At 43.6% G+C, this 17,496-nt stretch overlaps 1 protein-coding gene across 1 annotated transcript in view; it reads left to right on the top strand.

Moving 5' to 3' along the window:
* Positions 1-275: 275 nt before the first annotated feature.
* Positions 276-17,496, top strand: part of LOC124553668 (sugar transporter SWEET1-like) — a 99,125-nt gene continuing 81,904 nt past the window's right edge. Inside the window, exon 1 of the mRNA XM_047127551.1 lies at positions 276-399. The gene's annotated coding sequence lies outside the window, so the exon portion shown is untranslated. The remainder of the gene's footprint in view (positions 400-17,496) is intronic.

The following is a 17,496-nucleotide window of genomic DNA, read 5'->3' as shown; positions in this document are numbered from 1 at the left end:
TTTATTTTTTTTTTAATCGCCATACTATGCACTGATAATAATCCACGCCCTGATAACTGGTTGCTTACTGCAACGTAAGAACGTAGAATCATTCCCTGGAAAGCTGACGAAATTTCGCCATGACATCATCACTCGCTGGCCGATCGCACGTGATAGGCCCACGTCAGCATCCAAAGTGTGCGACCACCTGCCCGTGTGTGCTCGCGCGCCTCATCCACACTCACGTGTGGGGAAGGCCATCAGATAAGGGCCCATTCGACCAGCGGGGCGGCCCCAGATAACGGCCGCTCTGAACAGCTGGGCAAGCGTCGCCGCTCGCCGTCCAATTCAGCCGAGTGCGTCTCAGGGAGCAGGTCAGGCTGTGTCGAACCTGAGGAAGGAGCAGAAACGCCGCACTAAGTAAGTACACCTCCTAGCTGTACTTTGCTCCACAAGGAGAAAAACCGAGCATTTGAGATGCCGAAAATCACGCAATTCGCTACAGTAAGAGCTTTTCTTTATTGTATTTATTTACTGTTGAGCTGTCCAGGCATTCATCCATTTACACAGTGTGATTCAAAAAGACGATTACAATGTGACACGGCACATCGGGTGTACAACAAGGATCAGTTATCACATTGGAACCGGAGGTCGCAGAAGCCATCCGGGGCTAATAAATGGTGTTGTGGTTATTTAGTGACACGCTACAAATCGACGGTCACTACAGGAGACGCTCAAAATTTGGTCCACATGCATCGAACACGATTGGCATCGACGCCGAATCGAATGGCGCACTCTCTCCAAGATACCTGGTGTATCTCGAAGACATCCTACAGCCGAAAAGGTCCTTCAGAGACGTAACAGGGGTTTCGTATGAGGGTCACTCCAAAAGAAATGCACACTTTTTTTTTTTTAATCCATCTTTTATTCTACATGTTTGAAAGTCTTACAGTGTGTAGATACATCCTTTAGGAACAATATTTTCATTTCTCCACATAATTTCCGTCCCTCTCAACTGCCTTACGCCATCTTGGAACCAGCGCCTTTATGCCCGCACAGTAAAATTCTGGACCAACCTGTTGGAGCCACTGTTTGGCACCGTGCACAAGGGAGTCATCATCTTCAAACCTTGTTCCACGAAGAGAGTCTTTCAGTTTCCCAAAGAGACAATAGTCGCATGGAGCCAGGTCAGGACTGTAAGGTGGGTGTTTCAGCGTTGTCGATCCCAGTTTTTGTGATCGCTTCCACGGTTTTTTGACTGACATGTGGCCATGCTTTGTCTTGCAACAGCAAAATATCCTGCTTTTGCCGATGTGGTCGAACACGACTCAGTCGAGCTTCAAGTTTCTTTAGTGTCATCACATATGCATCAGAATTTATGGTGGTTCCACTTGGCACGATGTCCACAAGCAAGAGTCCTTCGCAATCGAAAAACACCGTAATCATAACTTTTCCAGCAGAAGGTGTGGTTTTGAATTTTTTTTCTTGGGTGAATTTGCGTGATACCACTCCATTGATTGCCTCTTCGTCTCTGGTGAAAAATGATGAAGTCATGTTTCATCACCTGTCACAGTTCTTCCAAAAAATTCGTCTCCACCATTCTCTTACTGTTCTAAAAGTTTGTTGCATACCGTTTTTCTTGTTTCTTTGTGAGCCACTGTCAACATCCTGGGAGCCCACCAGGCACAAACCTTTTTTAACGCCAATACTTTCAGTATCCTGCAAACACTTCCTTCCCCTATCCCAACGTAGCATGACAATTCGTTCACTGTGATACGTGTGCCAGCACTCACCAATTCGTTAACTCTCCGCACATTGTCTGGAGTGTGTGCAGTACGAGGCCTGCCGCTGCGAGGACAATCCTCAATATTGCCTTGCCCACTTTCGTCACGTAACCTGCTTGCCCACCGACTAACTGTACTGCGATCGACAGCAGCATCTCAACCTCTTGTGGATGTTTCCCACTGTCTCGTTTTCACAGCACAGGAATTCTATGACAGCACGTAGCTTCTGACGAACGTCAGGTTCAGTAGCCATCTTGAAGACATGCTGTGACGGCGCCACTAACGGGAACAGGTTGAACTAAGTTTTAAAACAAGTGGGAAGGATGTATCTACACACTGTAAAACTTTCAGACATGCAAAATGAAAACTGTGTTTTCACAAAAGTAGTGTGGATTTCTTTTGGAGTGACCCTCGTACATAAGGCACAAAGGAAGAAATCGATTATAGACTCATTGGGTGATTGTGATGGCGATGCAGCTGGCTCACCTCGACCTGCAGATGCGCACTCAACTGCCTGCTGAAACGCTCGGGTGCACCGTTGTGCTGCAATCGAATGCGGTGACGAATAGGCATCTGCACACCATTCATCCTGCCAGCCAGAACGTTTCGCAGGAATACGAGATATGTGCGACTGTCAAGTCGGTCCGGGAGAACATACGGCTCAATGAAATGCAACGCCCTCTCCTTACCGTAGCGCCCTTTCCTGGCGTTTGCGACCCGAGGTTCCTATGTGGATTACTGATCCTTGTCGTGTGCCCGATTTCCCCTGTCAGTTTGTAAACGTTTTTCTGAATCGTGCTGTGTAGTAATACGTTTACAAATTGTATATTCAATTTTATATACCCCTTTTGACTTCACTGGCAGCAGTGGTAACACCGGTTTCCTTCAGATCACCGAAGTTAAGCGCTTTCGGGCTGGGCTAGTACTTGGATGGGTGACCATCTGGTCTGTCCAGCGCTGTTGGCAAGCGGGGGTGCACTCAGCCCTTGTGAGGCAACCTGAGTAGCTACTTGACTGAGAAATAGTGGCTCCGGTCTCGTACACTGGCATATGGCAGGGAGAGAGGTGTGCTGACCAGTTGACCCTCCATATCCTCATCCAGTGACGCCTGTGGGTTGAGGATGACACGGCGGCCGGTCGGTACGGTTGGGCTCTCATCGCCTGTTCCGGCGGAGTTTTGACTTCACTCTGGTTACATGTTGAAACATGTAGATGGACATTAACATTTATTTAGAGGTGCTTCTGAAGGGTAATTGGGTCTGATTGCTCGGGTGGCCAGTGAGATTATTTATCGAAATTTTTCCCTGTCCAGACCCATATACTTGTTTTAGTGTTCACCCTTATCAGTATTGTATGTCAGACAGTAAAAGACTTGGACGATGTGTTCAACAGAACAGATGGCGTCTTGAAAAGAGGCTATCGGATGAGCCTCAACAACTAGACCAGAGCGAGTAGCGATCACACTCTGAAGGTTCCGTGCAAATTCGATTATGTATACAGATATTAGTAGTTATTTTTGTTTCGTGTGGCTCAATGGGATGCCACTTCGGTGACTTGCGTGTCCCTAACCCAAATGGTGCAAATGGCTCTGAGCACTATGGGACTTAACTTCTGAGGTAATCCGTCCCCTAGAAGTCAGAACTACTTAAATGTAACTAACCTAAGGACGTCACACACATCCATGCCCGAGGCAGGATTCGAACCTGCGACCGTAGCGGTCGCGCGGTTTCAGACTGCAGCACCTAGAACCGCTCGGCCACCCCAGCCGGCTCCCTAACCCAGCCCAGTTATCGAACGGGGGAAAGGGCACCTACAGTTTAGCGTGGAAACCGAACCACGTCCTGTTTCTGGTGGCTCATCCAGGCGTTGAGATGTGAAGAGTCTAACTTAAAACGACGACTGGTAAAAAAAAAGAAAATCAGCTGGGCGGAGTGGCCGAGCGGTTCTAGGCGCTACAGTCTGGAACCGCCCAACCGCTACGGTCGCAGATTGGAATCCTGCCTTGGGCATGGATGTGTGTGATGTCCTTAGGTTAGTTCGGTTTAATTGGTTCTGAGTTCTAGGGGACTGATGACCTCAGAAGTTACGTCCCATAGTGCTCAGAGCCATTTGAGCCATTTTTAAAAAAAAATCAATGATCAGACCGACATTCGATGCCTCGGTCTAACGTCGTCCCGGCACGCGCTTTACCAGCCTTTTTTATTTTTTTCCCCCTCTGTTTTCGGCAATTGTCCTTCAAGTTTATCGTTGAATACTTTACTCAGTAGACCACCAGAGCCTACATATCTGCAGATAGTCCACCTATCAATAGACTATAATAAATGAGTTTGCGAGTATCAAAATGCGTAACAAATATTTCGTGTATTTGATTGCCTTAGCTTAGAGTACTACATTTTTCACTCTGCCAAGGGACTGTAGAGCTTAGTATTTGATATACATCTACCTGGATACTCCACAACTCACACGTAAGTGCTTTGCAGAGTTCGTCGAACCACCTTCACAATAATTCTATATTATTCAAATCTCGAACAGTTGTTGTTGTTGTTGTGGTCTTCAGTCCTGAGACTGGTTTGATGCAGCTCTCCACACTACTCTATCCTGTGCAAGCTTCTTCATCTCCCAGTACCTACTGCAACCTACATCCTTCTGAATCTGCTTAGTGTATTCATCTCTTGGTCTCCCTCTACGATTTTTACCCTCCACGCTGCCCTCCAATACTAAATTGGTGATCCCTTGATGCCTCAGAACATGTCCTACCAACCGATCCCTTCTTCTAGTCAAGTTGTTCCACAAACTCCTCCCCAATTCTATTCAATACCTCCTCATTAGTTATGTGATCTTCCCATATAATCTTCAGCATTCTTCTGTAGCACCACATTTCGAAAGCTTCTATTCTCGTCTTGTCTAAACTATTTATCGTCCATGTTTCACTTCCATGCATGGCTACACTCTATAAAAATACTTTCAGAAAACGACTTCCTGACACTTAAATCTATAACAAATTTCTCTTCTTCAGAAACGATTTCCTTGCCATTGCCAGTCTACATTTTATATCCTCTCTACTTCGACCATCATGAGTTATTTTGCTCCCCAAATAGCAAAACTCCTTCACTACTTTAAGTGTCTCATTTCCTAATCTCTCAGCATCACCCGACTTAAATCGACTACATTCCATTATCCTCGTTTTGCTTTTGTTGCTGTTCATCTTATATCCTCCTTTCAAGACACTGTCCATTCCGTTCAACTGCTCTTCCAAGTCCTTTGCTGCCTTTGACAGAATTACAATGTCATCGGCGAACCTCAAAGTTTTTATTTCTTCTCCATGGATTTTAATACCTACTCCGAATTTTTCTTTTGTTTCCTTTACTGCTTGCTCAATATACAGATTGAACAACATCGGGGAGAGGCTACAACCCTGTCTCATTCCCTTCCCAACCACTGCTTCCCTTTCATGTACCTCGACTCATACCTCGAACAGCGTGTGTAAAAAACGAACACATATGCCTTTCCGTACGAGCTCTGATTTCGCTTAGTTTATAATGATGATTGTTTCTCCCTATGTAGGTCGGTGTCAACAAAATATTTTCGCATTCGGAAGAACAAGTTGTGTACTGATATTCCGTGAGAAGATTCCGCCGCAATCAAAAATCGCCATTGTTTTAACGATGTTCGCCGAAAATCCTGTGTCATGTCAATCACACTCTCTCCATTATTTCGCGATAATGCAAAATGTGCTGCTCTTCTTTGTACTTTCTCGATGTACTCCGTCAATCCTATCTGGTAAGGATCCCACACCGTGCAGCAGTATTCTAAAAGAGGACGGACAAGCGTAGTGTAGGCAATCTCCTTAGTAGGTCTGTTACATTTTCTCAGTGTCCTGCCAATAAAACGCAGTCTTTGGTTAGCCTTCCCCACAACACTTCCTATGTGTTCCTTCCAACTTAAGTTGTTCGTAATTGTAATTCCTAAGTATGTAGTTCAATTTACGGCCTTTATATTTGACTCATTGTCGTGTAAGCGAAGTTTAACGGATTGCTGTTGACACTCATGTGGATGACGTCGCACTCTTCATTATGTAGGTTCAACCGCCAATTTTCGCACCGTACAGATACCTCTTCTGAATCGTTTTGCAATTTGTTTTGATCTTCTCATGACTTTACTAGACGATAAATGACAACATCATCTGCAAGCAGCCTAAGACGGCTGCTTAGATTGTCTGATAAATCGTTTATATAGACAAGGGGCGGCGGGGGGACTTTAACATCACCATGGGGAACACCGGAAATCACTTCTATTTTAATCGGTGACTTTACGTCAGTTACTGCCAACTGTATCTTCTCTCACAGAAAACCACGATATTCCACAAGCACGCAATTTCTCTACAAGCTGCTTGTGTGGTACAGTGTCAAAAGCCTTCTGGAAATCTAGGAATACGGAATCAGTCTGAAATCTCTTGTCAATAGTTCTCATAACCGTGTGTGTAAAGGGCTAGTTGTGTTACACAAGAACGATGTTTCGTAAATCCTTGTTGATTATGTATCAATAGATCGTTCTCTTCGAGGTAATTCATAATGTTCGAACCCAATATATGTTCCAAAATTCTGCTGCATATTGACGTTAATGATATGGGTCTCTAATTTAGTGGATTACTCCTACTGCCTTTCCTGAATATTAGAGTGACCTGCGCAACTTTCCAGTTTTTGGCTGGGGTTTTTCCGTCGAGTGAGCAGTTGTATGTGATTGTTAAGTATGGAGCTGTTGCATCAGCATACTCTGAAAGGAACGTAATTAGTATACAGTCTGGACCGGAAGACTTGCTTTTATTATGTGATTTAAGCTGTTTCACTACTCCGAGGATATCTACGAGTGAGTTACTAATAAATTTCAACCTTATACCTCTACCCATTACTGAGAAGAAGAGGTCTTAACAGTGCAACAGACACACAGATGGTAGTAGTAGCAGTAGTACAAGTTTAGACCAGTTTAAAATAAGCTTATTCATATACTCATACATTTACAGACTTCTAGTTAGAGACAATCATTAGATTTACTCCTGGTATAATTTTTTTTTTACAAATAACTGGTTAAATAATTTAATGCCACTCTCTTCACTCATATCTCACTATCAGTCACTGCACACACTATACACACATTGTTTCACAACACTACACTCACTACACACACACACACACACGCACACACGCACTGGTGATCTCTGGGCCATTTTCTGTACCGTAACTTCCCCTTTGCTGTCCTGAAAAACTGAGTCAGCACCCCTCTATAATGAGTGAGATGTTGAGCCCAGAAAGAGAAAGAGGTGTTAGTATTGTACTATGCATAGCTTGCGAGTAAGCATTTCTAGAAAAGGAAAAAAGAAGGAAATAAGCATAGTGTGAAGGTGTTATGTGGAATGTTGGATGTATTATAATCATTATTATTATTTATTTGTATAACTTTTTTTTACCAGACCCCTACTCTGTTGTCATTGTAGTGGAACTGAGGTATGTAAGTGTTTGGGAGGAATTATTAATACTTGCTGTTATCCATGTGTTTTTGAGAGGTGTTGATACAGACATGCATACTTGGGGAAATGCCTTTTCAAAGTTCAATTTAAATAATGTGGAGAATTTAGAGAATTTCATATTCATTTTAGTTTCCTTATACACTTCATGTTTTGCTAGTTTCTTCGAAAAATCTTTTACTTTGATTTCTGATAGATGTAGTTTGTAGGCTTGTAGTCTAGGGAATAATTCTATGCCTGATTTTACCGTTGTTATTTGACAGAGATAGTCTCATAGTCCGAGATTTTTTACGGCTACATCACATTTTTCCCTGTCCATATTTGTGGCCACATGGTTAATTATTGATGTAGTCATTGTAGTGACCCTCGTTGCGCTATTGACCAATAGGGCCATGCCAAAACTTTGAAGGATATTTATGAGGGTACTGCTCCATTCATTTATGATATTAGTGTTGATGTTAAGGTCCCCACACACAATTATGTTGACCTTTGTACTTGTGCCTTTATCTAGAACTTCTGTTAACTTATTGAAAAAAGTGTCCACACTACCACTGGCAGATCTATACACACAAAAAGTGATTAATTACTTGGTGATATCAAGTCATGTTGAAAAGTCTCTGTTGGATTCCTTTCATGTTAATTTCTTAAATCTGTTGTCATTTACGGCATAAATTCCTCGTACAATTTTACTGTGGTGTTTCTGACTATCTGGGAGGAGACTGAGCAGTGAAACGTGTTACTTTTACACATAAACAAGAACGGTCTGTCACACTACTACATTTTAAAACACAGTTTATATGTAATTCATGTCACACAGTCTCATACGGAACCTACATCCGCTTTCTTTTATATACTGTATATGATAAGATACTGTCATCCCCCTTCCCTTCTGTGTGAAAGAATGAATGAGCAAATGTATTTCTAAGTGCATGCTTGATGGTAGCAGACAAGCCTGTCTGCTAGAGAACAGTAGGACCAACGTCGGAACAGGTAGCTACGCTTTCTAAAAGCAGAGAGGTTTCTATTCTTAGTATGGCCCTGTCCGTCCCTTGTCATGTTGGTATAGGAAGCTGCCCCTCTGGCCACTTCCGTTTGTATTTGTGAGGCACCCCTCAGGTAGGAGCCCAGGGCAGTGGGCAGTTGCTGTGGGACCATGGCGAGCGTCTGAAGTGGTAAGATCTCCGGCTAAGCGCGTGTCTGCTAAGTCCGTAGGACAATGGATTTCTTAAGTTCAGCCTAACTGAAAATTTAATCACCTTTATTTCAGGTTTAGCTCTAAAATATCTAATGTTATCTTAAATTGCAACGCAGTGTAATCCGAGTGTGAAGTTCAGAAATCTTCCGGTAGTTGCTTTGTCACTACTTTGTGAGTAAAGTGGAACCACATGTTGATCAGTAACTCTAACTAAGATCGTCAATCTTAAATGCGAATATGAGTGAGATTATAACGTCTCGTCTTGACAATATTTTTCAATATAGCAACTTTTCTTTATATTCAACCCACATGGAGTGTACTTTGTGAGACCAGTACCACGTGCTTATACAATTGTTTGACCCATCAGGTTAATAGTAAGACGATAGTAACCAGTTCAACGTTTTTCTTTTGTATATTGCTTTTCGATCTAATTTATTTTAATTATCAAAATTATTGTGGAGTTACACTCTTTGTGTAAACCAAGTTGACCACGTGAAGCATGTGGTGTAAGCATCAAAGTAGCCCTCAGCTGATCTTTTCGGGAAGATTTCACAGAGAGTTAGTATGAATTTAGTATACCAGTGTGTGGTAATTTCATGATGGACAGGATTGCGCTACGAACGTAACTTCTTTGGGTGAAAATTGAATCGTTTGGCTGTGGTTAATTTCCTCTTGCATATGTTTCAACGTTCTTCGTGTGTTATTTTATGAATGCAGTGTTGTATGCAGTCTCCCAATCTTGGCTCCATATTTGATGTGTTCCGTAAGATTACAAACTCACATTTTCACAGTCCTAAATAAGGCACCAGCTTAGTTGTGACTCACGTTTAATATGCTGAAATTTCAATGATCAATGTTAAAATAAATTTCCAAATATAAACTGCTTTATTTCTTTTTATTTAAATCCTCTTTTATATATATATATATATATATATATATATATATATATATATATATATATATATATATAAAGAGGACATCAAATGCAGACTTGGCGTAGCATGCAAACAGTTTCTGAAGAACAGAAATTTATTAACGTCAAATATAGATTTAAGTGTTGGGAAGTATTTTCTAAACGTATTTGTCTGGACTGTAGCCTGGGACAGAGGCGAAACTAAACAGTTGAGATAAGAACAGAACAGAAAATTTGGTATGTGATGTTACAGAAGAATTCTGGAGATTACACGGCTAGATTGAATAACTGATACGGAAGTACTGAATCGAAATTCGGTTAAAAGAAATGTTTGGCACAATGTAATTAAAAGAATGGATCGATTTATGGAACACATTGTGAGCCATCGAGAAATTGTCATTTTAGTATTGCAAGGAACTGCAGGTGGTAAGAATTGCAGAAGGAGGCTAGGAGATGAACATAGCAAGCAGGTACGGAGATGTGTAGGTTGTCGCGACCATACACGGATGAAGATGCTCGTACAAGAGAGAATAGCTCGGACAGCTATGTCAAGCTACAATGAAACTTTCATTTGCTTTCTGTGCAAGGATTTTTCTTGTTTTCTCAGTGATTATAATATTGCTGTCATCAGCGAAGAAACTGGTATAGGCGTGCGTATTCAAATACACGGATATGTAAACAGGCAGAATACTGGCGCAGTTGTTAGATCGGTTACTGCTGCTACAACGGCAGTTTATCAAGATGTAACTAAGTTTGAACGTGCTGTTATAGTCGGTGCCAGAGCGATGAGACACAGCGCCTTCGAGCTGGCGATGAAGAGGGTATTTCCCGTACGACCACTTCATGAGCGTACCGTGAATATTAGGAATCCGGTAAAACATGAAATCTCCGACATCGCTGCGGCTGGGAAAGGATCCTGCGAGAACGGGACCAACGACGACTGAAGAGAATCGTTCAACGTGACAAAAGTGCAACACTTCCGCAAATTGCTGCAGATTCAAGTGTCACTGTGCGAATCATTCAACGAAACATCATCGATATGGGCTTTGGGACCTGAAGTCCCACTCGTGTACCTTCGGTGACTGCACATCAAAGGCTTTATCCCTCGCCTGGGCCAATCTACACCGACATTGGACTGTTGATGACTGGAAACGTGTTGCCTGACTGGAGGAGTCTCGTTTCAAATTCTGTCGAGCGCATGGACGTGTATGGGTATGGAGACAACCTCATGAACCCGTGGACCCTGCAAGTCAACAGGGGACTGTTCAAGCTAGTGGAGGCTCTGTAATAGTGTGGGGCGTGTGCAGCTGGTGTGATATGGGACCCCTGATTCGTCTAGAAACGACTCTGACAGGTCACACGTACGTAAGCATCCTGTCTGGTCACCTGCATCCATTCACGTCCCTTGTGCTTTCCGACCGACTTGGTCAATTCCAGCAGGACAATGCGACACCCCACACAGTGTGGCTCTAGGAACACTCTTCTGAGTTTAAACACTTCCGCTGGCCATCAGACTCGGCAGACACGAATGAACATTATTGAACATATCTGGGATGCGTTGCAACGTGCTGTTCAGAAGAGATCTCCACCCTCTCGTACTCTTAGGGATTTATGGAGAGCCCTGCAGGATTCAGGCTGTCAATTGCCTCCAGCACTACTTCAGACACTGGTCGAGTCCATGGCCCTTTAGCGTGCTTGCGGGGGCCCTACACGATATCAGGCAGGTGCACCAGTTCGTTTGGCTCTTCAGTGTACACTACAACAACATTTTCAAATAATATCAGCGATGGGAATGAAATTTTCCCTCTTCAGTGGAGTGTGCGCTGCTATGAAACTTCCCGGCAGATTAAAAGTGTGTGACTGACACCGAATCTAGAGGACGACTCACGACCCGACCTCGCAGCTTTTAATTCCCACCTTCCAAAAGAAAAACTCCTGTGGAGTTAGGAAGCTAGCAGAGTGTGTTCTGGCGGAACTAAAGTTGTGAGATGGCGCCACGAGTCGTCCTTGGATAGCTCAGTCGGCTCGCCGGCACTGTAGCTTATCGTGTTCGGTCAGAGGCTTACCTGTCCGCTGCAACAAAATATAATCTGAGTGAATGGGACAACGATGAATTCGAACGGGGTTATGCGACGTCCGCTCCGAGCAAATGCAACGAACAATAATGTACGAAATCAGATTAAAAAACAATAAAGTCGGTAGAGAACTTGCTTGCGAAAGGCAAAAGTGCCGAGTTCGAGGCTCGGCAGGGAGAACAAGGCAGTTCCAATCTCAATGACATTTTTAATTTTATTTTTATTGAATACATCGCTATGCGGGGCGTAGTCCATGAGCCGGCCGGTTGTAGGCGCTTCAGTCTGGAACCGCGCTGTTGGTACGGTGGCAGGTTCGAATCCTGCCTCGGGCATGGATGTGTGTGATGTCCTCAGGTTAGTTAGGTTTAAGTAGTTCTAAGTTCTAGAGGACTGACGACCTCCGATGTTAAGTCCCATAGTGCTCGGAGCCATTTTTGCGTAGTCCATGAAAACAGGCATGACTGCGTCACCTCACACTTTCACACACAGTTGTTTCCTGTCCAGTGATTCAGATTCAAATGGTTCAGATCGCTCTAAACACTACGGGACTCAACATCTGAGGTCATAAGTCCCCTAGACTTAGTACCAAAAACCTAACCTAAGGACATCACACACACCCATGCCCGAGACAGCAGCGCGGTTCCGGATTGAAGCGCCTAGAACCGCTCGGCCACATGTTCAGTGATTCTTAACCGCCAAGTTGAAACTTATTTCAGTCCCTAAACTAGTACATACACATACAGACGACTTAAGACAATTTACTAATGTCATATATTATACGCCGGCCGGTGTGGCCGAGCAGTTCTAGGCGCTACAGACTGGAACCGCACGACCGCTACGGTCGCAGGTTCGAATCCTGCCTCGGGCATGGATGTGAGTGATGTCCTTAGGTTAGTTGGGTTTACGTAGTTCTAAGTTCTAGGGGACTGATGACCTCAGATGTTAAGTCCAATAGTGCTCAGAGCGATTTGAATCATATACGGTATGATTATTTAGTATTTAATGGGTTATTCGCCAATACTAAGTTAACCAAGTGTTTTTAATCTTAAGGAAAGAAGTATTCCATATCGGGCTAATTATTTTTTATTACTGGTGTGGATAATGGTGACTAACGTAGACAGCAGAGAATTTGCAATCGTCAGTGAAGTTAAGTGCTAATGTTGCTATACAAAATACAACATACATAACGATAGAACATTAAAGTAAATACACTAAAGAGCCAAAGGAACTGGTACACCTCCCTAGGCCCCCACGAGCACGCAGAAGTGCCGCAACACGATGTGGCATGGACACGAATAGTGCCTGAAGTAGTGCTCGAGGGAACTGAGACCATGAGTACTGCAGGGCTGTCCATAAATCCGTAACAGTACGAGGGGTTGGACATCTCTTCTGAACAGCACGTTGCAAGGCATTCCAGATATGCTCAATAATCTTCATGTCTGGGGAGTGTGGTCGGCAGCGGTAGTGTTTAAACGCAGAAGAGAGTTCCTGGAGCCACTCTCTAGCAATTATGGACGTGTGGGGTGTCGCATTGTCCTGCTGGAATTGATAGACATGAGTCGATGCAGGTGATCAGACAGGATGCTTACGGACATCTCACCTGTCAGAGTCGTACCCAGAAGTATCAGGGGTCCCATATCACTCCAACTGCAAACGCCCCACACCATTACAGAGCCTACACCACTTGAACAGTCCCATGCTGACATGCAGGGTCCTTCGGGTCATGAGGTTGTCTCCATACCTGCACACGTCCATCCGCTCGGTACAGTTTGAAACGAGACTCGTCCGATCAGGCAGCGTGTTTGCAGTCATCAATAGTCAATGTTGGTGTTGACGGACCCAGGCGAGGAATAAAGCTTTGTGTCGTGCAGTCATCCAGGGTACACGGGTGGGCCTTCGGCTCCAGAAACCCATATCGATGGCGTTTGGTTGAATGCTTCGCACGCTGACACTTGTTAATGGCCCAACATTCAAATCTGCAGCAATTTGCGAAAGGATTGCACTTTTTTCACGTTGAACGGTTCTCTTCATTCGTTGTTGGTCTCGTTCTTGGAGGATCTTTTTCCGGTCGCAGCGATGAGGGAGATTTGATGTTTTACCGGATTCCTGATATTCAGTATACAGGGTGTTACTAAAAGGTACGGCCAAACTTTCAGGAAACATTCCTCACACATAAAGAAAGAAAAGATGTTATGTGGACATGTGTCCGGAAACGCTTACTTTCCATCTTAGAGCTCATTTTATTACTTCTCTTCAAATCACATTAATCATGGAATGGAAACACACAGCAACAGAACGTACCAGCGTGACTTCCAACACTTTGTTACAGGAAATGTTCAAAATGTCCTCCGTTAGCGAGGACACGTGCATCCGCCCTCCGTCGCACGGAATCCCTGATGCGCTGATGCAGCCCTGGAGAATGGCGTTTTGTATCACAGCAGTCCACAATACGAGCACGAAGAGTCTCTACATTTGGTACCGGGGATTGCGTAGACAAGAGCTTTCAAATGCCTCCATAAATGAAAGTCAAGAGGGTTGATGTCAGGAGAGCTTGGAGGCCACGGAATTGGTCCGCCTCTACCAATCCGTCGGTCACAGAATCTGTTGTTGAGAAGCGTACGAACACTTCGACTGAAATGTGCAGGAGCTCCATCGTGCATGAACCACATGTTGTGTCATACTTGCAAAGGCACATCTTCTAGCAGCACAGGTAGAGTATCCCGTATGAAATCATGATAACGTGCTCCATTGAGCATAGGTGGATGAACATGGGGCCCAATCGAGACATCACAAAAAATGCCTGCCCAAACGTTCACAGAAAATCTGTGTTGATGACGTGATTGAACAATTGCGTGAGCATTCTCGTCAGCCCACACATGTTGATTGTGAAAATTTACAATTTGATCACGTCGGAATGAAGCCTCATCCGTAAAGAGAACATTTGCACTGAAATGAGGATTGACACATTGTCGGATGAACCATTCGCAGAAGTGTACCCATGGAGGCCAATCAGCTGCTGATAGTGCCTGCGCACGCTGTACACGGTACGGAAACAACTGGTTCTCCCGTAGCACTCTCCATACAGTGACGTGGTCAACGTTACCTTGTACAGCAGCAAGCTCTCTCACACTGACATTAGGGTTATTGTCAACTGTACGAAGAATTGCCTCGCCCATTGCAGGTGTCCTCGTCGTTCTAGGTCTTCCCCAGTCGCGAGTCATAGGCTGGAATGTTCCGTGCTCCCTAAGACGTCGATCAATTGCTTCCAACGTCTTCCTGTCGGGACACCTTCGTTCTGGAAATCTGTCCCGATACAAACGTACTGCGCCACGGCTATTGCCCCGTGCTAATCCGTACATGAAATGGGCATCTGCCAACTCCGCATTTGTAAACATTGCACTGACTGCAAAACCACGTTCGTGATGAACACTAACCTGTTGATGCTACGTACTGATGTGCTTGATGCTAGTACTGTAGAGCAATGAGTCGCATGTCAACACAAGCACCGAAGTCAACATTACCTTCCTTCAATTGTGCAATCACGTCATCAACACAGATTTTCTGTGAACGTTTGGTCAGGCATTGTTGGCGATATCTCGATTGGGCCCCATGTTCTTCCACCTACGCTCAATGGAGCACGTTATCACGATTTCATACGGGATACTCTACCTGTGCTGCTAGAACATGTGCCTTTACAAGTACGACACAACATGTGGTTCATGCACGATGGAGCTCCTGCACGTTTCAGTCGAAGTGTTCGTACGCTTCTCAACAACAGATTCGGTGACCGATGGATTAGTAGAGGCGGACCAATTCCATGGCATCCACGCTCTCCTGACTTCAACCCTCTTGACTTTCATTTATGGGGACATTCGAAATCTCTTGTCTACGCAACCCCGGTACCAAATGTTGAGACTCTTCGTGGTCGTATTGTGGACGGCTGTGATACAATACGCCATTCTCCAGGGCTGGATCAGCGCATCAGGGATTCCATGCGACGGGGGGTGGATGCACGTATCCTCGCTAACGGAGGACATTTTGAACATTTCCTGTAACAAAGTGTTTGAAGTCACGCTGGTACGTTCTGTTGCTGTGTGTTTCCATTCCATGATTAATGTGATTTGAAGAGAAGTAATAAAATGAGCTCTAACATGGAAAGTAAGAGTCTCTGGTGACATGTCCACATAACATATTTTCTTTCTTTGTGTGTGAGGAATGTTTCCTGAAAGTTTGGCCGTACCTTTTTGTAACACCCTGTAGACGTTGCCGACCGCAGCGCAGTATTCCGTCTGTTTACCTATCTCTGTATTTGAATACACATGCCTATACTAGGGTGACCAAACGTTCCGGAAAACCGGGATTGTCCCGGTTTTCATCCCTGTGTTCCGGTGTCCCGAAAATTTGTTTCGGGACGCTCAAAAGTCCCGGAATTCAGTTTTTAAATACATTTCGTAAAACTTTCTCAAATTTTTGGGATTTCGCTATATTAAAGGAAACAAAACACAAGAAATTAATATATTTTAGCTTATTTGTCTAAAACCTCCATTGTCCCATACTAGTAATCACAGTATCAGTATTGATACACTCAGGCAATAATTTACTTTGAGCGGTATTTCGGCCAACAAGTAAGTAGGTTGTATTATTGTAACAGAGCTATGAAACCGTCCGATTGTCGCGCCACTTACTCACACACTCATTGTCAGAACAGTGTAGTAGTTGATGTTTTGTCAGACAAACTGCAATAGTTTTTTCTCATATTAGTGGTATCAATGCTGCAGTACTGTGAAACGCAATGCCGAAACGAGCCTGCAAGTTTAGTGACTGTTATTGCAAGGAATGGGATTTCATTACGAAAGGTCGTTTTGATTACGAAGCAGAGTGTTCCGTACGTAACTGTTTTATTAGTATAGGTCATGGTGGACGTTCCGACATAGTTGATCACATCAGGTCAAAGAAACACATTAACAGATACAGTGCACCGAGCTGCAGTAAAACTCTACAAAATTATTTTGTGAATCATGAGTCAAGTGAAGAGCAGAGCTTACACTAGCCTACCACACGGTAAAACATCACCAAACTTATAGATCTAGTGATTGTACTAATAAGCTTAACAGCATTATGTTTGATGATTCTTCCATTGCAAAAAAGTTTAGTTCAGCAAGCACTAAAGTGTCAGCCTTAGTGAAAGGAGTTATTGCTCCCCAAAGTGTAAAGGAAAGCCTTGAATACATCAAAAAGTCTTCTTCTTACTGGATACCCACTGATGCCAGCAATCATAAGGCCACTAAAATATTTCCGTTTGTTGTTCAGTTTTTCGATATTAATCAGGGAATCCAGACCAAACTTTTGAAGGTGAGTTCCCTATCTAATGAAACATCTGAGGAAATTTCAAGATTTTATATGAATACTATCGAAATGTTTGATCTTGAGAAAAATAAATGTGCAGCATTTTGTGGATACAACACCAACACAAACTTTGGTGGTTTAAAAAGACAAGGCAAATGCAACATATTCACCAAATTAAAGGCAACATTGCATGAAAACATTGGAGGCATAGGGTGCCCTACACATGTTTTACACAACAGCGTGCAGACATCTGCTGACAGTTCAAGCTGTGATGTTGAAACTATCGTCATGAAGGTATACTCACACTTTTACATACATACTGTTAGAACAGAGAGGCTTAAGGAGTTCTATGATTATGTGGGAACTGAATATATGAATGTAATGTGTCACTCGAAAACTCGCTGGTTATCACTGTTTCCAGCAGTTGACAGAGTAATCCCCCTGTTTGAACCGTTAAAAGATCTTTTCCTAAATGAAGACAAAGCCCCCAAAATATTGGTTCAGTTTTTCAGTAACCCTTTAAGTGAAGCCTACTTATGGTTCATTCACAGTCAGCTTAGCACTTTGCAGCATGGGATACAGGAAATTGAGGGAAGCACAAAAAGTGTAATAGAGGTAAATGATGTATTGAAAAATACTCTGGAAACTGTTACTAAGAGGAGAGAACAGCAGTTCATTTCTTT

This window comes from Schistocerca americana, chromosome 11, assembly GCF_021461395.2.
Source record: "Schistocerca americana isolate TAMUIC-IGC-003095 chromosome 11, iqSchAmer2.1, whole genome shotgun sequence".
Classification (NCBI taxonomy): domain Eukaryota; kingdom Metazoa; phylum Arthropoda; class Insecta; order Orthoptera; family Acrididae; genus Schistocerca; species Schistocerca americana.
This window is presented reverse-complemented; position numbering and strand designations above follow the sequence as displayed.